Here is a 22,001-nt window from a genome sequence, read left to right on the forward strand (position 1 = left end):
AGCATTTGTCAGCAATTTCATTATCAAGAAAAATTTCCTGGACTAAGATGTTTCAGCATGAGTCAGAGAACCTCCTTAGTGTCTGAGCTTCTACCCTCACATGAGGCATAGGATTTGCTTGTGGCATTTTGAGACTTATTTAGTATGCATTTTCAAAGTGATGTCTAACTCCTATAGAATGTTCATGAAACAGAAAAGTCACTCACGGGGCTCACAAGTGTGAGGTATTGTGTTCAGCATGTGAGGGTTGTAAAGGCGGGTCTCTGAATTCGGTGAAGGAACTGTAATAGGAGAGAGGGTAGGGACGGCCTGTGTGCAGGCATCAGGTGCCGCATCAGGTGCTGGAGGAAGGAATCACCGGCAGCGGCTAAGCAGAGGCTGCTGAATGCTAGTGATAACGCAGCTTTACAGGAAGATCACAGAGCAGTGAAAGCCTGGCCAAGGTGCTTTGTTTATCTTCCTCTGTAGTAAATGTGATATGAATTGTATAAGCTTACAGACAAGTCACTTCTTGCTGTAGGTTAGATTATCCTGAGAAACAAGAAATTGGAGAATGGCAGAAGGGTAACCCATTGGGATATTTCTAATGAGAACGAGGTAAATGGGTGTTCTCTTGGTTTATCTTTTTGATTTGCCTTGGAAATTCCATTTTGTTTTTGTAAGAATCCTCAGCTCATTCTTAGATTTCTGAAAGCATCAGGATCAGAATCCCAAGCCCCGTAGAGTGGTGGAAGAATTGCCTCAAGCCAAATGCCAGAATGCTCTTAGAGCTTCTGCGCAATGTGTTCTCTTTGTCAAGTGCAGATAAAACTATGCATTGTCCTGTAAAGAAAGGCAGCCAAGGCCAAGTTACCGATGATGTGTTTCTGTGAAAGAAGCTGCAGCAATGAAGGTTGTGGCTTTGATCCTTGAGTCCTAATGGCCTCAGCACCACTTACTTCCAGGTAGTTGACCATCTGGTCACTGCCTCAGATAAAGGAGGTCATATAGGGACTAAAAGCAAGACATGTATAAAAGATGCAAGGCATTTACTACTTTTGCTGGTGTAATAAGAAAATAACTGTGGAACAGAAAGGCTATTTTCTTGGATAAAAGCTTTTTTGTATCCAAAGCTCTGTTGGCCATATGGAGTCTTTGTCATCATTGTTGTCCACTCTCGATCCATCGTCCTTCATTTCCAAAGAGCCTTCCATTCTCTCCATGATTTTTCCTTAATTGCCATTTTCAGATTAGTTTTTACTCCCCAAACAATATTTCAACAATGATGCGTGTTTCGTCTTCTCTGTTCACTTCTGCAATAATAGCTCTTTGGACCCTGAATACAACACAAGAACTACAACTCTATGCGTTGGGGAGATGAAAAGGCATTCTCTAAAAAACTGAGCCCTGGAGAGAGGAGGTTGGCATTCTAGGCCAGAAAGAAAAACCAAAGATTTTCTTCTGTCCCTGTGTTGGCCTGGTGACACTCAGAGGCCATTCAAACTGCCTTCTTGTGGAAAGGAGAAAGCTCTTTCTCTTGGAATCAATTCGGATCCCTTGATGTCAATTCCGACAGATATTCTAAGCAAACAGGTATTTGTGTGTGTGTGTGTGTGTGTGTGTGTGTGTGTGATGCTCACTTGAAAATAGGTAAAATGTTTGGCTTTCCCATTGTAATACACAGTAAAAAGAACAGAAATGAGAAACATCAAAAGACCATAAGAATAAAGTCTGAATGATAATGTTGAGAATGATAACAAATGTATATGACTGAAATATAATATCTCATTTAAGGCTCCCCCAGCTTTGTGAGTGAGGCTTAGAACCCACGTGGGGACTGCAGTCATAAACAGCTGGTATTTACCGTATGTACATTGTTGTAAGAGACAAGCTCAATGAGTATAGTGTGAGAGGTTCTCACTGAGAAATCTGGCAGGGAAAATAGTATTAGTGATTTATACGTGAAGGAGCTGTGGCTGAAAGAGGTTTCATAATTTGGTAGCCGTTTTAGAAATTCAAAGACATTTACAGTGTAGTCCTTTTACTCTTCCTTTTCCTCCTTGTCCTTTGGTAAATATTTAGGAATTCCCAAGTGTTACTGAAACACTAAGCTGTACATTTTGGACAGCCTAAAACAAATTGTGTGTGTGTGTGTGTGTGTGTGTGTGTGTCTGTGTGTGTGGTGCACCTATGTACACAGATGATGTTACGAATGCTCACTAGAAACAAACTGGAATAAAAGATCATGTCCAACTAAGTTTTAAGAAATGTTCCAAAAAGGCAGTGGTACTGAACAGAACCTGAGGGATGGGTAGATTCCTCCACTTATTCATTCAACAAAACTTTTTGATGGCCTGCTCTGTGCCCAGCATTTCATTTGTGTCTGCAACTAAGCCGGGCACAGTTCCTGGCACTGGGGTGCGTAGGTTCAAGCCCAGCATAGTGCCTTCCAGATTGGAATTGTTGGGTTACTTCATAATGGGTGGCACACCTGCGTGTTTGTACACCAGGTGAATGTCCCATTCCCATGTCAGGTGCTCTGGGAAACTGAGACGTGTGCATGGAGGTTAAAGGGGAGCACTTTTCAGGGCGACATCAGTGAGGGTTGAGAAAGCAGTATTGCACAGAGCGGGAACTGGACAATGATACAAACACAACAAAAGACTCCGCTCATTCCACAGAAGTTCTGAAAAAGAAATGGTTCTTTGGAACTGTTCCAAACTGAGGCAAGGGGCGGAGGCCTTAATACCCAATATTGACCAATCATTGCATGTGAGCTGCAGTCAAAAAGAGGCGTGACCTTCAACAAGCAAAAGAACCTTTCAGAGAGGAACTACCCTCCTCTGTCAGGGTGGTCCCGTCTGGAAACAGTACCAATGAAGCAGTGGTGAACTTTATGGGAGTCTGATCCACTCACTACTGAAGTGTGCCTGGCAATGTTCTCAACATTATCATTCCCAACATTATCATTACGTGTGTGCCTGGCAATGTTCTCGTTGAATCCAAGAAGCCCTGCGTCTGTCTTACAATAGATTGCTGCTGGGCTGACCCTGTGATGTAGTAGGTCCAACAGAGCCCATCTCATGCAGGATAACCCTAGCCACACAAGATGTCCTCCTCTTAGGTGCTCTGTGTGTCCCAGGACCCGGTAGAATTCTAGGAGTTATTTTTCAAGTGGTATAGAATTCCTCACTTCAGATGGCAGGGACTTGTTTCAGGACTTTGGCGTACACACTGAGCATCTCCTTTCAAGGCTTCTCATAAATGCCATTCAGTATTTTTCCACCAGTGAGGCCTCTTTAGTTATAGGTTTTCTGGGTTATAAGCAGCAGGACCACTTGCAGTGCAGCCCCCACTTTCCAAGCTCTGGGTCTCACTTGAAATGGTCTTTCACACCACCCCGTATACATTTGGAATAGTGTTTCCTCACATAAAACATCTGCATCTGTAACCTAAAGAAATTTACCAGGTGTTATGTTTTCTTATAGGTGGAAGCTATCAGATGATTTTTTCTTCACTTTAAAGAGGAAGGTTCTACATATTTTAGTTTTGTGGACCTGTAAATCTTCACCGATGTGGCAAGCCACTGAATATTCACAGGGCTTTTCCCCTATCCTCTGAAATATAAACAGCTTACTACGTCTTCAAATGTACATGTCAGTTGTGTATCATCTGGGCTGGTTAATATGGAATAATGAATATGGTGAGCCAATGTTACGTTCTGCAGAATGTCCATAAAGTCCAGAGGTCTTAAGGCAAAGATTGGGAAATTATGGGGAAAATACTTCTTGTCTCTCCCAAGAGCATGTAAACTGCTTCTGGGAAAGAGTGTAGCCATTGGATTAATGATGGCCTACCACGGATGCAGGCTGCTCCAACAAAGATAACACATGAGGCACAGCAGTGGTGATGAGAGATTTTTCTGGCTGTTTTGAGGGTTTCTACAGGTGAGTTAAAGGTAAATATCATGGGGCCACCATCCTTTAGGCTTTGGGTGGAAAATGTTCTTTGTTACTTTGAAATACAAGATTCCCCTGGGCTCTCTCGGCCCTCACAAAAGTCCTTCTTTCCCTTGTGAGGAGACGGCAGCCTCACTGTGCCTACAGAATATGCACCTGTCTCCCCTGAGGGGGATGCACCACAAGATGATAGCTGCCCCCCTCTATATCTGCCACCACTGCCCCAGTACCATGCAGGACAACACTAAAATCATTTTCCAGAATGAGCCAGCTGAGGAATAATGTATCTGGCTCAGGGGAAAGGGGATTATTCACCAAAGCTTTGCACAGTCAGCTCATATATACTGATAGAACATATTCTGAAAGTATTAGACCAGGGTTTGGATTAGGCTGAATATAAGACAATAAGAAAGAGCTAATGGACGTGAGGGAAATTATTCTATGATTCATGATTCGATGACTGTCCAAGACACCTGGTCCTATCTATTTGAGTGTTGTTCTGTCTTCTTGAATTTGGCACAGAGCTATTGAGGTGGGGATACTAGAACTGCTTTGATGGCATTCAGAAAGGAGTAAGATATCTTAGGTAGATAGACATACTAGAAAGGACTTTTTACCTAAAGTCAGAGAATTCTTCAGCTGACCCTATGCCCTGGGAAGATTCAGGGGACATTCCAGCCAGGAAATCAAGAGAGGATGCTGGACTCATGCCAGCTTTGTTAATCAGCTTGGTGTTAGCTGTGCTGTGTGGACCACTGACGGCAGAGTGGGACTGAGCCCCGTAACATCAATGAGAATGCCAAATGACAGACATACATTGGCAGCACAGGCAAGAGCAAGACAACCGGGAGTCCTCTGGCCAAGCCTGATGGACAAGGGGCCATGGTTGTGAGACTGATGGACAGCCAGTTAGGGTGTTGCCTGACCCCTGTAGAAAATCATCAAGAGTAGGTGAGTTAAAGGCTTACATCAGTTAACTCAAAGCAAAATAATGATCTGCAGCCCATTTCCAGACCTGACTCAGCTTCAAATCCTCACAATTTTAGGTGGGCTTGATCTCTTCACGAAGGACCTGACAATGCCCCAGTATTGAGTATGCTCAATAGTGATACCCACCACTCATTCCTCACCAAGGCATCTATAGCCATCTACTGGAGTGAGTCAGTCCTGGGGAAGGAGATAGACAGATCTCACAAGGGTTGTCCCATACAGAGTCAGCTGAAGCAAGAAACTTCAAATACCAGAGAATCCCAAATTCCAACATGGTTTCCTGTTAGAGATGGGCATCTCAAGGCCAGGTCATGACTGCAGCCCTATTGTGTCCACCGCGTCCTGGAAACAGCCATCTCCAGACCCACCGTGAGTGATCTTTCTGGTCTCTAAGTATATCACTGGGATGAATACACTTAGCAGCTGAAAGATCCCTCACATTTGTTCCTTGATGTGTAGAGTATGAGCAGTTGTCAAAGAAACAACCAAGTGGAAACCTTTGAAACTGCCCCCCCGCCCCACCAAGATGGTGAATCAGAAACAATAGATCATCCCAGTGGAAAGGACAGAAATTCACACCATCCCCAAATACATAAGCATACAGGTGTGGTGGTCCTCACTGGTTTCCCCTGTGAGCCATCTCTGGCCCGTGCACGATGCAGATGCATGGTGGCAGATGTTGGGGAACACCATGAACCTGCAAGTGGTTCCCCAGTTGCAGCACTGTGCCTGATGTGACATCCTTGCTTGACAGATCCAGAACCTCCATTGACCTTGGTAACTGGCAAACAGTTTCTTTTCATTTCCTATCCACAGGAAACATTGCTCATTCACTCAGAAGGTACAGCAGTATGCATTCTATCTCCACATGTACACGACCTCTCCTGCTGTCTGTCACAATATAGGCTGAATGGGATAGAATTGTTTAAAAATCTGCAGAAAGTTGCAATGGTTCACAAAAATGATGGCATCAAGTTAATCAGACCTGGGAGAAAAGTGGCAAGGATTCTGGAAGTTGTCATAAGATAAGTGTGTAGCAGATGGTGAGAAATAAATTCTACTTAAGATTGTTGGTAACAGTTTTAGGGCTTGGTGATTGGGAGTGTGGTGAGACAGCCCATTCAAGGTGAAGAACAAGCTAGTACACTTTGTACCTACATCACAAAGAAAGAAGCAGACTACTCTTGGTGGGGCTCTGTGATTTTGGAGTCAGAACCTAGAAAATACTGCTCCAACTCATTTATCAGGTGCCTTGGAAAGTTGCCCTTTTTTTTTTTTTTTTTGAGACAGGGTCTCACCCTGTCACCTAGGTGGGAGTCCAGTGGTGTGATCACGGCTCACTGCAGCCTTGACCTCTTGGGCTCAAGCAATCCTCCTGCCCAGCTTACAAAGTAGCTGGGACTACAGGCACACACCACCACACTCAACTAAATTTTCTTTTCATTCTTGAAGAGAAAAGTGTCACTATGTTGTCCAGTCTGGTCTTGAACTCCTGAGCTCCAGTAATCCCCCTAACTCTGCCTCCCAAAGTGATGGGATTACAGGTGTGAGCCACTCTATCAGGCACAAGGCTGCCTTTCCTTCTTTCTTTCTTTCTTTCTTTTTTTTTTTTTTTTTTAGCAAGGGCCTAGAACAAAAGATAATTCTCCATGTTCAACATGGAGTCAAAGTGATCTTTAACCTGGGCTATGTGAAACAGCAGGTCCCATTGAGCTGGAGGTATCCCTAGTCCGTAAGAGTGGTGCGTACACATTTGTTAAGCCTCACTCAGAGGGTTGCAGCAGAGGATCCAGAGCCCTGCAGGCTGGCCTTACCATCCGCAGCAATTTCTGGGTATAGCAGTGGAAGTGGTACCAGCAGCAACTGTCAGCATCCTGCCCTGGAGTGGCAGAGTAATGGCTGCAGCCCCTGATGGCAGCAACAGTGGCAGCTGTGGCCTCACTGAGCTGTGCTGCAGCATGTCTGTCCGTGTTTCTGGCTGCGTGGATTCCTAGACATGGTTCTTGAACTCTCCTAAATCTTCTATGGACTCTTCAATATTTGTACAAATTCCTTTACAGCTTAGGTCATCAGAGTCGTTTCCTTGTTACAAAGAATAGAAACATTGAGCACTGGTAATGATTATCCCTTCCCAGCTGCTAGAAGAGCTCCCAAGAGGGCAGAAATAGAGCTGCCTCAAGACTGGGTCAAAGTTTGCTATGTGTGCAGCCAGAGATTTGGATTAAAGAGGGTAGGGAGCATAGCAAATAAAAAAAAAAAAATCACACAATTAAAGATTTTCAGGGTTTTGTGGACTCTTAGAATCATATTGTTTAATGCCCTCATTTTTCACACAAAAAATGAATCTCTCAGAGATGTTAACCCTTTGCTGATATTCCCATGAGTGCTCAGGGTCTAAGTATAAGAACCATGTCACCTTTTCTCCATGCAAGAGCATTCTGCCCTCCAGCCTCCCGACTCCTGAGCTGTTTTTGTTTGTTTGTTTGTTTACCTCTGTAAACACACAAATGGAGGGGACTTTTCCCTTGATAGTTTTATTAATCTTAGGGGACTCGGTTGAATATTATCCAAATGGATGTCATTCCCCTTATGCCTCAAAGATAATGGTTTTGCATGTTTCTCAGTGGCTATCAGACTCTTTATAGACTACTTGAACAATATGATGAAGGACTTCTAACATTTTTCAGTAATGATGATTGGGTCAAAGATCTATCAAGGAGTTAATCAGAAAAGTTTATTAATTAGCATATTTCCAGTGGCACTATTGCAACTGATCCATAACATGGCATATGAAGGGTATGTGAAGTTTAAAAATCAATGATCAATCAACAACCATGTTTTTTTCTGGATCAATTGCATTGAAGTTTTACTAAAGGAATCTTAGATTATTAATAATTAGTACAATAGTCCTAAGTACAAGCTAATCAAAGTATGTCATATGTACTTACGAAAAAGCAGCTAGAATCTCCCTATGAAATTTTGTAAATTTATTTCAAAGCATAAATCGTTCTGTTCAAATTGAAATAGCTATATTGTTTAATTTTAGTTTTAAATAGCAAGAGCAATTAGTCCACTAAAGGAACTAATTGCTTGGAAATTTTCATATTTAAACACAAAGTCATTTCTAAACGACAGGCTTGAATGTCATTTTAAACTCGAAACAATGATCTTTCAAAGTAAAGCAGTAAAACAAAGGTTTCAAACACTTCAAGGAAAGAGTACAAGTACTTGATTTTACTTTATTTTTATAAATAAAACTGTATTACAAAGAGTGTGATTATGATCAATGCCTATTTTCAGCAACACATTTCTTACAAACAACCACAGGATTCTAGACACACATGATAATTCAAAATACATTTGAAATCATTGGGCGTTTTTCATGCAATCTACTCCTAAAGATTATGATTATTTTCAGAGCTGCAGAATTATAAAATAGACTCTTTTTTTTCATTCAAACTCACTCCACAACCACCATTCTACATTTTGAAAAAAATCTCAGGTTAAACATAAAAATAGAATGGATGAACATCCACATACTCAATTCTACTGGATTGCTGAAGCTTCCGAATTCTGAGCATTGCAATTGTCCTTTTGGGTGAAAAGTTGTTCATAGAAGGCCATTCCCTTCCCTTAATCAGATTTTAGAGTTTATGACCAAGAACTTTGGAGCCAGCCAGACTGGCTCAGATGTAACTGTAGTGCTAATTAACTATGTGACCTTACATAAATTACCGTACTCCTTTAAGTATCAGGATCCTCAGCCATACAAATGATATAACAGTATGATCCATTATTCAATATATTCAATATAAGCATATTCAATATGCTTATCTTGTTTAATCCTGACAATAATGATATTATACTTAGGATTAAATAAGATAAGCATAGAAAGTAATTACTCAATTAAAAGGTGCTTAGTATTTGTATTAATATTTTATCATGAGTAAAATAACCATACATTATCAAAATTAGATAGAGGAAAGTAATTTTATGAACCTCTATTCCATGAATCATGGTAAAGTAACAAGTACAAGAAACTGCTAACAAGAGATAGTTAGAATGACCCTATAGGGTAAGCAAGCCTAATTTGCTCATTAACTTCCTAAGAATACAGGGTGTCTAGGCAGAGGTAAACAGTCTTAGGAGGAAAACTAGGCAAAAGGGAACCTTGATCTACTCCACTACTTTGTCAAGACTACTTAGAAAGAGTTGTTTACAGTAGCTAGTTTTTAAAATTTGGTGATGTCAGGCTAGATTCAATAAAAATTGCATTACTTAATGTACAGCATGCTTTGTTACAAATTTTGAACTCATTCTGAAATTAGTCTGAAGATACAGAACTTAGCCAATGCTATGCAATCTGCAAATTCAAATATTGAACGACTTGGTATTTGGAATATCCTTAAAAGCAATTAATTCTTTACAACTTTTTAAAATAAGAAAATCAAAGTTATTTCAATGTATTTTAGGGTTAGAAAAACTAGACATAGATATCCACAGGCAAAAAAAAAAAAAAAATTATGGACACAGACCTTCTACCTTTCACACAAAATAAAATCAAAATGGATTGTAAATCTAAATGTAAAAATGCAAAATTCTAATCAAACAGGAGAAAGTCTAGGCAACTTTTGATTTGGTGACAACTTTCTGGATACAACAACAAAGGGAAGAACCATGAGACAATAATTGTCAAGTCAGACGATATTAAAAGTAAAAATTTCTGCTCTGTGAAGATGTTGCTAAGAGATTGAAAAGACAAGTCGCATGCTGAGAGAAGAATTCTTGGAAAACATGTATCTGATAAAGGATTAGTATTTGAAATATGCAAATAGCTCAACAATAAGAAAACAAGAAATCCAATTAGCAATAGGCAAAAGATACCACCCCGAAGAAGATACACAACAGCAACTAATCATAGGAAAAGATGTTGGACTTCATATGTTAGTGGATAGATGCAAATTAAAAGTACCAAGAGAGTCCACTATACACGTACTAGATTGGCCAACATCCACAGTACAGACAACACCAAATGCTGATGAGGATGTGAAGCAACAGGAACTCTCATTCATTGCTGGTGGGAATACAAAATGTTATAGCCACTTTTGAAGACAGTTTGGCAGTTTCTCACAAGGCTAATCATAGGCTTACTATAAACCCCAGCAATCATGCTCCTTAGTATTTTTCCAAATAAGTTGAAAACTTGTGTCCACACATAACCTGCACAAGAAGTGTTTAAAGAGCTTTATTCATAATTAACAAAAACTAGAAGCAACCGAGAAGACCTTAAGTAGATAAATGATAAACAGATATTGGTACATGCAGACACTGGAATATTATTCAGCACTAGAAGAAATGACCTGCATAGCCATGAAAAGACAGGGAGGAACCTTAAATGCATATGATGAAGCGAAAGAAGGCAGTCTTCAAAAGCTGGAGACTGTATGAACCAACTCTATGATATTCTGGAAAAGACACATCTATGGAGACAGTAAAAAGATCAGTGGCTGCCAAGGGTTAGGGGAAGGCTGGAGGAAGTGGTAGACTGCTGAGGATTTGTAGGGCAGTGGAATGATTCCGTACAACACTATAATGGTGGATCCATTGCAGGATGCATAGAATGTACAGCAAAAATAAAGTGAACTTTAATATAAGCTGTGTGCTGCAGTTAATAATAATGTGTCAATATTGCCTCCTCAGTTGAAACACATGTACCACATGAATGCAAGATTTTAATGAAAAAGAAACTTGAAAAATGGAAAGAATGGGAACTCTACTTTCTGTGAAATTTTTCTATAAATCTAAGACTACCATAAAAAATGAAGTCTATTTTTTGAAAAAATAGTATGTTTTTATAGAAGTCAAGGCAATTATGTAATTGTATTCATATATTCAATATGTTATACATGTGACTAACATTGCTTTAATAACTACATACCAATCATTTAAATTTTAAAAGATTAAATTAAAGTTATTTATTATGTATTTATTATCTTTATAAAATTTGAACATGCATAAGGATAACAATTGCATAAATTGCATGAAATAATGCAGTCCAATTTTCTTTCATTTCTTCCTATTGGATTTGAAAATTATATTTAGTAAGTTACAGTTTTAGTTTATAAGGAGAGTTATGAAAATGACTTTGATTTTTAAAATGGTATTTAGTCAACCAGAAATGCCAAGGAATGACATTCTTAGTTGAAATCAGCTTTTTAGAATACTAAAAAAGGATTTAATTCATTTTAGTTTTGTATGGTTTTCGTAGAGCTTTTTTAGTATTGTGTAGTTCATAATTTTTGATTATTTTTACATTAGGTAGGAACCTAACAGGAAAAATGATTATTTTATTTCTAAATTGAAACAGAAATAATTTGGAGCTTCTCAACTCAAAAGTGCTTTCAGGTATGTTTAGCAAATCAATTGCAAGTCTGAGCTCTTTCATGCTACTTCCTGATAAAAGCAAGCACTAGTCACATGAACTGTGTGCAATGATGTGCACATAGGACTAACTGGGAATTTTGATAAAATATAGTTTCTGATTTGGTGGGTCTGGGGAGAAGTTTAAGGTTCTGGATTTCTAATAATCTCCCAGGTTATTCTGATGCTGTTGTTCTGCAGACCACACATTAAGAAGCAAAGTGTTGCCTCAAACTTGTTACCATATGGAGAGAAAATAGGAGAAACATGTGAACCATACCTGAATATGTTACTTAAATGTTTATTTATCTGTGTAGACATTTGTATTACTTCTCCCATTAAAAGGAAAGATCCAGATAACAATAATCATCTATCCATCCTTCCACCCATCGTCTATCCATCCTTCTAACCATCTATTCATCCGTCCATCCTTCTATTCATAATCCATCCATCCTTCCATCCATCACCTATCCATGTGTCCATCCATTCATCCATCCCTCCCTCCATCCATCCAAGAAATACGTATTGAGTCTTTTCTGTGTATAAAAGACTATCAGAAGCCCAGGAGTAGAAGTCCATATCGTAGTAAACCATAGAGTCTGATGGGGAAAATATAACAAAACTGTTAAATAAAGACATGAAAAAGAATCAGTTTAGAAAGTGATGATTGCTGTGAAGAAAATATATTAAGAGAAAGCAATAGAGAGTGATAAAGACAGTGTATAAACTGCCTGGGATACTGTCTCCAGGACAGGATTTAAATCTGCGTAAACATGGGCAAGTGACTTTGTCAGCCAGAGCCTCACGTTCTTCCTCTTAAACCCTCTCCTTTAAAATGCAGGTATGATTGAATGAGGTAATCCCTGAAAGGACCAAACAATGTGCCTCACATGTTGAAAGCACTCAGTAATTGTTAGTTATTATGATTTTCTGGGGAACTGGCTTTGGAAACCATATCTGGTTGCATCCCGAGCGGAGATAAGAATTTATGAAAATGTAAAAACTTCAAATATGCCCAGTGACTAGAGAGCAGGGAACAAATCAAGCAATTCTGTGTTTCAGGAATTTGGGATGAGTGTAGCTGGAAATGGGATTTTAAAGGTAGTTAAGATGTTAGAGATGGATGCTGAAAGAAAAGTATGTTTCATACTAAGGAGTTTGGCTATTAGCTTGACCGATAGGCCAATGGATGTCAAACTGTAGTGTGCAGAGTAATGCAGACACCTCTCCCTCATCCCAGCTTCTCATACAATCATTTTCACTTTAACAAGATGTTGAAGCCTATATTTCATTGTACAAGAGGAAGAGGAAACCAGCAGGGTTCTGAAAGCAGTGAAATATGTGAATGATGATAGACCAAATGCAATGGTGCTGGTGTAATTATGAGCTATAAGAGCAATTCAGAAATTTATTTTAAATAGAGAACAAACAAAAATTAACTGGTTGGGCTGGGAGAGGGTAGCAGAAAGACATTTTGAGCAGACCAGACCAAATTGTAATAGGAATTTTTAATAAATTACGCATTTATAAGTCAAGTTAATGACGGGGCAATAGTTAAAACTAGCTGAGAGTTCAAGCAGAAATTGCCTGGCTGCACAAAGAACTTCGGGAGATGTAATTAGTTACCTGGGGCATGTAGTCAGGTGAAGAAAACTGGACAGAGGCACAGAGTGTCAGGGAACTCTGTCTTCATCTCAGAAACACCAGAATTGGCCTTGCAACTTTGAAAAATCGATTTCAACTGATTTTCAGCAAATCAATTTGCCAGAGATCTTTTCACCTCCTCTGAAACAGAATATAATACAGATTTCCACTTTGGAAAAACAAATTGTCTTTGGAGAATACATGGATGAAAGAATTCTACCTTGAGATTAGGAATCACCGTCTTCTCTATATGTCAACCTTATGAGACACGAATGGATAAATAAGACACAGTGCACATGGAAACATTTAATAAAGATTCCGGATCAGGCGTAAAGAGGCTATTGAATGGGACGCCTGAGCAGAAGGACTTCCACCATCCCTGCAGCTCAACTCACTGTCTGCTTTACCAAGACAAGAATTTGCCACCATTTGAAGTCCTACAATGAAGAACATGTGTGAGCATGTGGAGTGCTCTGATTATAAATATATTTAAATCAGGCTTGGCTCTGTCACTCACACCTGTAATCTCAGCACTTCGGGAGGCCGAGGCGGGTGGATCACCTGAGGTCAGGAGTTCAAGACCAGCCCGGCCAAAATGAGGAAACCCCGTCTCTACTAAAAATACAAAAATTAGCCAGGCATGGCCTGTAATTCCAGCTACTCAGGAGGCTGAGGCAAGAGAATCGCTTGAACCCTGGAGGCAGGGGTTGCAGTGAGCCAAAATCATGCCACTACATTCCAACCTGGGCAACAAGGGCAAAACTCTTTCTGTCTCTCTCTCTCTCTCTCTCTCTCTCTCTCTCTCTCTCTATATATATATATATATATATATATATATATATATATTTGATATGTATATCTATATGATATACATGTGATATGTGAAATAGATCATATATGATATATGTGATATATGATATGATCAGACTTCTTTGCTCACCAGTATTTCAGTCATGACCTTACACTGATAAAAATAGCATTTCCCATTTCCCATTTTGATAGTGGATACTGGCATTACTGTCTTTGCTTTTTAGGAAGATAATCCTGACACCTAGGGGGTAGTTGGACTGGAAGGGCAAGATCAGTTGTATCGTAATAAAAGAAAAAAAAGTCCTAATTTGTAGTGTTTATAGATTTCATGCTGTGAATACTCCAGCTATGGTCAGTGTCTTTCTTTTTTTACATCTTTAACTTTTGTGGGTACATAGTAGGGTATTTACAGAGTACATAGCATGCTTTCATACAGGCATACAATGTGAAATAAGCACATCATGAAGCACGGAGTATCCACCCCCTCAAGCATTCATTCATTGAGTTGTGAATAATCCAGTTACCATCCTTCTACTCTCTATGTCCATGAGTTCAATTGTTTTGATTTTTAGCTCCCACATATAAGTGAGAACATGTGATATTCATCTTTCTGTGCTGGGCTTATGTCACTTAACATAATGATCTCCAGTTCCACCTGTGTTGTTGCAGATGACTCAATCTCATTCTTTTTATGGCTGAATAGTACTCCATTGTGCATATGTACCACATTTTCTTTTTTTAGCTTTTTTTTTGCTTTTTTTTGCTTTTTTTTTTGAGACGAAGTTTCACTCTTATTGCCCAGGCTGGAGTGCAATGGCACAATCTCAGCTCACTGCAACCTCCGCCTCCCGGGTTCAAGTGATTCTCCTGCCTCAGCCTCCCAAGTAGCTGGGACTACAGGCCTGCACCACCATGCTCGGCTAATTTTGTACTTTTAGTAAACTCGGAGTTTCTCCATGTTTGTCAGGCTGGTCTTGAACTCCTGACCTGAGGTGATCCGCCCGCCTTGGCCTCCCAAAGTGCTGGGATTACAGGCACGAGCCATGGTGCCTGGCCCTTTTTTTAACTTTTATTTTAGACTCAGGGACACATATGCAGGTTTGTTACATAGGTAAACTGATGTCACAGGGGATTGACGTACAGATTATTTCATCAGGTACTAAGTCTAGGACCCGTTAGTTATTTTTTTCTGCTCCTTTCCCTCCTCCCACCCTCCACCCTCAAGTAGGCTCCACAGTGTGTTGTCCCTTCTTACGGTCAGTTTCAAGCTAGCACCTGTTTCACCGGCTTACAAAATTATTGAGCATTCAGCTCTGTGCTCTTGCAGGACTATCCAGGCTGGGATCCATCCCCACTGGGAAACCTGTCAAGGGGGCAGGTAGGAAACCACGGACCAACACGAGACACTAAAGACTGTTGGCTAGAGGAAGAGCTAATGCAGTGGTGTTCAAATGCAGCAAAGCATAAGATTTGATAGACATTTTTGAGATTGAGGAAATCTGGCAACTGATTGAATTTTTTTAACAAAGATAAGTCACGGAAAAGTACCAGTTTTATCACTTGAAAGGTTAACTGGATGATGGTGTCTGTGATTGTGATTCAACAGAAAAGAGCAGACATTTGTGAAAAGAAGAATTCAGTTACATTTCAGCACCCTAAATTCCTTAAACACGGCTGCGGGGCTTGGCTTGGGAGACAACACCAGGTTACAGATGCTCTCCTATATAACCAAGGTATAGATATGTTAACTATTCTACAGAATCATCTACCCAGGAATTTTATAAGCATTTAACAGAACACATTCAATGAAGTATGTCTTTCTTCCTACGGGTAAATTGACCCTATTCTTTATATTCTGGTTTACAATTAATAGTATAATTTTCCACTAACCTCCCAAAGTAGGTCTCGAAGGTGTTTTTGGGTCTTTCATTTCCCAGTTCTCGAACATTATTACTTCCTTTTATTCTGTAAGTAAAATCGTCATGGATTTACTCTCAAGTGTGATTTTAAAAATCCCTCATTTCTGCTGTCACAAGTAGCTGTGACCTGAGTACCTTCCCTAATAATTCATTTTTTATATTTCTGCCACACTTAACTTCTTTTAAATGTCATGATATCCATCTTTCATAAGTTGTATTATTGGGAGCATGACAAGAATGTGGCCAGAAGGATGAAGCAGCTGGAAATTGAGACACTGAGGAAGGGTTAAGAAATACAAGTTTTGGGCCGGGCGCGGTGTCTCAAGCCTGTAATCCTAGCACTTTGGGAGGCCGAGACGGGCGGATCACGAGGTCAGGAGATCGAGACCACCCTGGCTAACACAGTGAAACCCCGTCTCTACTAAAAACACAAAACTTAGCCGGGCGAGGTGGCGGCGCCTGTAGTCCCAGCTACTCGGGAGGCTGAGGCAGGAGAATGGCGTGAACCCGGGAGGCGGAGCTTGCAGTGAGCTGAGATCCGGCCTCTGCACTGCAGCCCGGGCAACAGAGCGAGACTCCGTCTCAAAAAAAAAAAAAAAAAAGAAAAGAAAAAAAAAGAAATACAAGTTTTGGGCATGGAGAAGAGAAACCTGAAGGGAACATGCGGTAGTTGTTTGTCATCAAGCAGGAAGAAAGTGTTGTCGGGAAGAGTCCTCAGTCTGTGTGTCCCAAAAAGTAAACTCAGAAATCACTAGGGAGGCAATAGCAAAAACGAGTTTGGTTTTGTGCCAGGGGGACGTTCCATTGAAGCAACTCAGATGTGGATGGAGATGCTTTGGTGCTGGAGGCAGGTAGAGCACTGGCCATCACCCTGAGAGTAATTTTAAAAGGAATTCTAGCTGTTAGGAAGCACTGGGCTGGGGGATCTTTTAAAGACCTGTTAAATGGAGGGTTCTATCATTCTCTGAAGTGAATGTTCTCTACAAACCTATCATTCTTCCCTAATGTTCAGTTTTTCCCAATGACTGAGTTTTGCAAGCCAGTAACACTAAAGAAGAAACATTTATATTCTCTTTGGCAATAGAGTTATGTCGACTAAAAGGCCTCAGTGCTAACGGAGAGAATATATGCTTCCTACTTTGGTACACACAGAGAACTCATTAGTTCTAAATTTAGAAGTAAGCTTTAGTGTTGGAGGGACTCCAAGTTTGACTAATACATTTGACGATGTCCTTGTTAGAAAAAAAAAAATACCATGATGGAGAATTCTATTTTTCTAGGTTGGTATGTGTGGATGGACAGGGAAAAACACATGCTCTTTTCCATGTGCTAATTCCATCTGTTCACAATTATTGAGTAGGTGTGCCAATCGAATGATGCTCAGTACACAGTAGGTATGCAATGGGTGCTTTTAGTCTGATAGTATTTATAGTTCCTACTTGGCAGAGGTAAATCACTTAGCTAATTCTCAGAGCGTCTAGATTTAAACCAACTGCTCTATTTTTCTCCAGGGCAAGCTGCCAGGTAATGAGACGCTGGTCAACCACAAGGTGTCATTTTGTTTTGACAAAGTCTATTGAGCACCTACTAGGTGTAAGTAAACAAAGATAAACATAAAGAAATTACAAAATAAGTCAGCAAAGGTAACCAAGATGCTGCATTTAAGAATCTGCTCTAAAGGATCTTGGTCTTGGCAGAAAGACACATTTGAATAAGTAACTTGGTATCATTATCAGTGCTCAAAAAGCCTGTTATTTAGCATAATTCTTTTCTAGGAATCTTAAAAAACCACTGCATAGATAGTTCAAAATTCTCTAAACTACCTTGCTTAGAAGCATTCAATAACTTTAAATAAAGCATTTCAGTGTAGAGTAGTGCTTTACCACAAATTTTCTCTCCATGAATATCAAAATAAATAATTAAACATAATTTGACTGAAGCTTTATGTATTCTAAAATTAATAATAAAAATATTAAATGTCAAAGTATATGGATTTAATATGTTTAAAATATTAATTTTTAATTCTATCCCCTCAAAATCACGACAGTGTTTCCTATAGGGAATTCTAAACCATAGCGATGTTCCCGTCATAATTCATTAGGCTAGCTCTCCCTCCACTGTTAACAGCAGCAGGAGTGCACCAGCAGGGAGAAATGGCAATGTGGAATGGTCAACTACACACGTATGCTGTGGTGCCCACTCCTGCACCCTCTGATGAGGAGAAGCTGGGTGAAATAGTGGGGCAGATGACGTTTAGTTACAAGCTAAATAACCACTGGCATCACCCTAGGGTGCCACCATCACATGTTTTCCTCTTCCTCCCCTCTCTGACTCTCTTATTAACTCAACTGTAAAGTGGGTGGACATCCCATTATAACTCTGATTTACAAACTGATATTGACAGAAACTTTTTTCACACTGTACTCACTCAGAGGCATGGGCAGTTGTGTTTCAGATGCTGTTAATTTGTTAGAGAGTTGGCAATGGTGGTTACTCTGGATCACTACACTGAAACAGGAAAAGACACACACACAAAAATCTAGAGATGGGTAAAAAGAATAAATATTCATGTATACTATTTTTTTTTCCTAAAAAAAAAAAAAAACAAACACCTAACGATTTAATAGGCCTACATGGAACTGGCCTTCTAGTACGTGGCTAATCATCATTTGATAATACTTAGAAACTAAAAATACTAATGAATCATTGAATGTTTCTCCATCTATTCAAATCTATAAGTTCCTTTAATACATAAAGGATTTTTCCCCAGGGAGGTTTTTGACTTCTTTCTTTAGTCAATTCTTTAAAAATATTAGTTTTTACCATGAATGCAAATACCTTGTGTATTATTTTATTTTCTAATTTTGTATTGTTAGTGAAGATAAGTATTATTAGTTTTTGTAAATTGGTCATTGTAAAGTGACCTTGATAAACTATTGTGTTTATTCTAATATTAATAATTGATTTTTTGGCTTTGTGGATGATCTGATCATCCACAAAGAATAACTATTGTAATTCTTTCTTTCCAGCATAGCAGAAGTGATTGTGAACATTTTTGTCTAGTTTCTAGTCATAAAGAAATACGTCAGAAGTTTTGCATATGACAGTTTTATGATATGTAACCAAATTAAGGGATTTCCTAAATCTAATCGTGAGAAAATACCTGTCAAAATCAAATCGAGGGATGCCCTACCAAAGAATTGGCCTCTGAGTTCTAAGAACTGTGAGGGTCTGAGATTTAACTCTGCTTAAAAGCTAAAATTTTAGCTTGCTACAATGTGATGGATGCCGGCAGAAGACGTTAGGACTCTTAGGCCAGAGACAAAGACTTCATTACACACAGCAGTCACAGGAGTAAGAGAACCAGTTTTTGCATTGGTTTCCTAATATCATTTCCCATAAAGCAGTACAAACAAGACCAGTAACACCTGGTCATGCAGCAGGTTGCGTTACCGTAGAGGAACCCAGAGCTCAGGGAACCTGAATCTTTTATTAGGTTGATGCAAAAGGAATTGCAGTACAATGGGCAGTAAGTATGTCCCGAGGGAGAAACTCTATTTATCTTCCAAAACTATTTGCTAAACAATCATCTTTAAAATGATAGTCTGGAACAAAAGTAGTCAGTGTCTTTCCTTGCAAGATATGCAGTAACCAAAGAAACCCTGGAAAACTGTCATGCTGCAGTCAACTTCAGATCATCAAAATCAAGAAAATCAAGGGAAGTATGAGGAACTCGTCCAGACCAAAGAAGCCTAAAGAGAAATGATTAACTAAAATCAACCTGTGATTCTGAGCTGGCTCCTTTTACTATGATAAACATTGAAACAATTGGAGAAATTGGGCCTGAGGGTTAGGTACAGTAATGCATCAATGCTGACTTCCTGACTTTGAGGATTATGAGTAGTGAGGTTATCTAGGAGGATGCCCTTGCTTGTAGGAAAAAGATACTAAAGTATTTGGTGGTGATGGGCTCCCAGCTGACAACTTTATCGCAGATGGTTCAGGGTAGAAAAAGGACTTTTTTTGGTATCCTTTCAGTTTTTCTCTAATTCTGGGATTGTTTCAAAGTAACGTGGGATTCTGAGGCTTTGGGGAGAAGTAATGTTTTGATTAGCATATCAATGTATGTATACTTTTATTAGTTTATGCAAGCTTCAATGTCTTCCTAAACAATTTTTACCTACATATATTAAAATGTTTATCTATGTAATTGCTGTGTTAAATATATTGTTGTATTATTTTATTTTCATTGTTTCCAATTTTGTTTTTGATGTTATTTCTCTTTTTCCACTATTTGCTTCATTTATTGATATATCCTCTCTTTTTCTGAAAAGATGAGTTTTTGAGTCCTGATAAAATACATTTAGAGGTATCAGCTTACCTTTACTTCTACTTTCACTTATATTTGGACACATAGTGTTTCATTATTAGTCCATATTAAATATGCTATAATTTTTCTTTTGATTTCCTTTGAATCCAATGGTAATTTAATAACATTGTTTTTTTGAGTCATTTGAAAATGTTTAAGCTACCTTTTATTTAAAACTGAGTCATGTTACTGACTTATTGGAGTTTTTTGGAAAGTTGCTTTGTGGTTATTACATGACTAGTTTTTATAAATGTACGGAAACTTTTTTTATTTGTGACCTCTAGAATTTTACATATATGCCTATTTATACAGTCACAATAGTTCAAGTTTATAAATTATGTTATGTATATATTCTACATTTTTGCTTATTTTTGTCTTCTTAATCTATAAGCTTTTAAGGGAAGAGTATCATAAATTACATTTGTTATTTTTCTGCCTTTTTCTATGAGTCTCTCAGGTCTTGTAAATATTGGTACATGTATTGATGTTTAAAGTGATTATGTCTTTGGATCTATTTTTTTACCAATATGTAATATTTTTTGTTCTTTAGCTTTCAGTGTTACTTGTTTGCTTCCATTATGTCAAATATTGGTGGATTTTAAAAATCAAACCTGATTTTTCGTTGTTATATTGAGACATATGTTTCTCACCTACTTTATATTTTGCATTGGATGTTCTTTCTTATTCTGTCTTCTTTTTAACTTTGTATTGGATACATCTTTTTCCTTTAGTTTAAAAGTCATAGGACCTATTTTTATTCTTGTTTACCTTTAACATAAAAACTATATTGAGGCTTACATATCCTTAGAATTTTGGAGATATATTGTTATGTATATTTTTCCTTCATTACAAATACCCTAGTGTGTTCTCATGTCAAATTTATTTCATCCACACACACATAATCCCATACCACGTGGCTATACCTAGGTTTCTTTTTCTAACTCCTTCAGAATTGCTAGGTCCCTTCGCATAGGTAGGTAGCTAAGCAGATAGATAGATAGATAGATAGATAGATAGATAGATAGATAGATAGATAGATAATAGACAGATGATAGAGATTTGCCATTTGTTTAAGGGAATTGGCTATGAAGTCTATAGCTTGGTAGGCTGGAAATTTAGGCAAGAGTTGATGTTGCCTTCTTGAGTCCTAAATTCTGCAGGGCAGGCCAGGCAGGATGGAAACTCAGACAGGCTTTCAATGATGCAATCTTGAGACAGAATTCCTCCTTTAGGAAATCTCAATTATCATTCTTAAGTCCTTAAACTGACTTCGTAAGTCACAACCACATTATGAAGGCTAAGCTGCTTTACTTTGCCTACTGATTATAAATGTTAATCACATTTAAAAAACAAAAACAAAAACCTTCACAGCAATATCTAGTCTAGTGTTTATCCAAACAACTGGGCACCAAAGCCCAGTCAAGCTGACATAAATTTAACCATTGCAGGTGTTGTAAATACATTTTTTTAATCTACCTCTTCTTTAGACAAAAAGATAGATTTTAATAAATTTAATTAATCTTATTTTTTGTATTTTTTTGGCTAAATTCTTATGAATTTATTTTTCCTTTTATTTGAAAATGTCTTCGAAAATGTTTCTCAAATTGATTTTAAAAAGTGATATTTCAAAGGTTTGGCTGAGAACATAAGTGCTCTGGCTTTATTTTACATAACAATTTGGTTAGCTAAAACATTACAGATTCAAAATTTTACATTTTCCAAGTTAATTTTAAAATACGACTTAATTGTTTTCTTGCATCTAGTGATATCAACATGACTTTTCCCTTTGCAGGCAGTCTGCTCTGTATCTTCGAGTGCATTTAAATGATCCTTGCAGCACATATTCCTCACTTTATTAGAAAGTTTACATGTGCAGTTTTTTCAATTCTCTGTACTACATTTAATCAAATG

The 22,001-nt window shown here is 38.5% G+C and overlaps 2 long non-coding RNA genes across 2 annotated transcripts in view; both read right to left on the minus strand.

The window, feature by feature from the left end:
• The window catches only part of LOC135965002 (uncharacterized), a 52,230-nt gene extending 33,972 nt beyond the window's left edge, over window positions 1-18,258 (minus strand). The window contains exons 1-2 of the long non-coding RNA XR_010577800.2: window positions 15,693-18,258; window positions 12,975-13,133 (exon numbers count right to left, since the gene is read on the minus strand). This is a non-coding gene — a long non-coding RNA (uncharacterized lncRNA). The remainder of the gene's footprint in view (window positions 1-12,974; window positions 13,134-15,692) is intronic.
• The window catches only part of LOC102136013 (uncharacterized), a 240,278-nt gene that overhangs the window by 117,963 nt on the left and 100,314 nt on the right, over window positions 1-22,001 (minus strand). The window lies entirely within an intron of this gene.

Source organism: Macaca fascicularis, chromosome 9 (assembly GCF_037993035.2).
Source record: "Macaca fascicularis isolate 582-1 chromosome 9, T2T-MFA8v1.1".
In the NCBI taxonomy this organism is placed as follows: domain Eukaryota; kingdom Metazoa; phylum Chordata; class Mammalia; order Primates; family Cercopithecidae; genus Macaca; species Macaca fascicularis.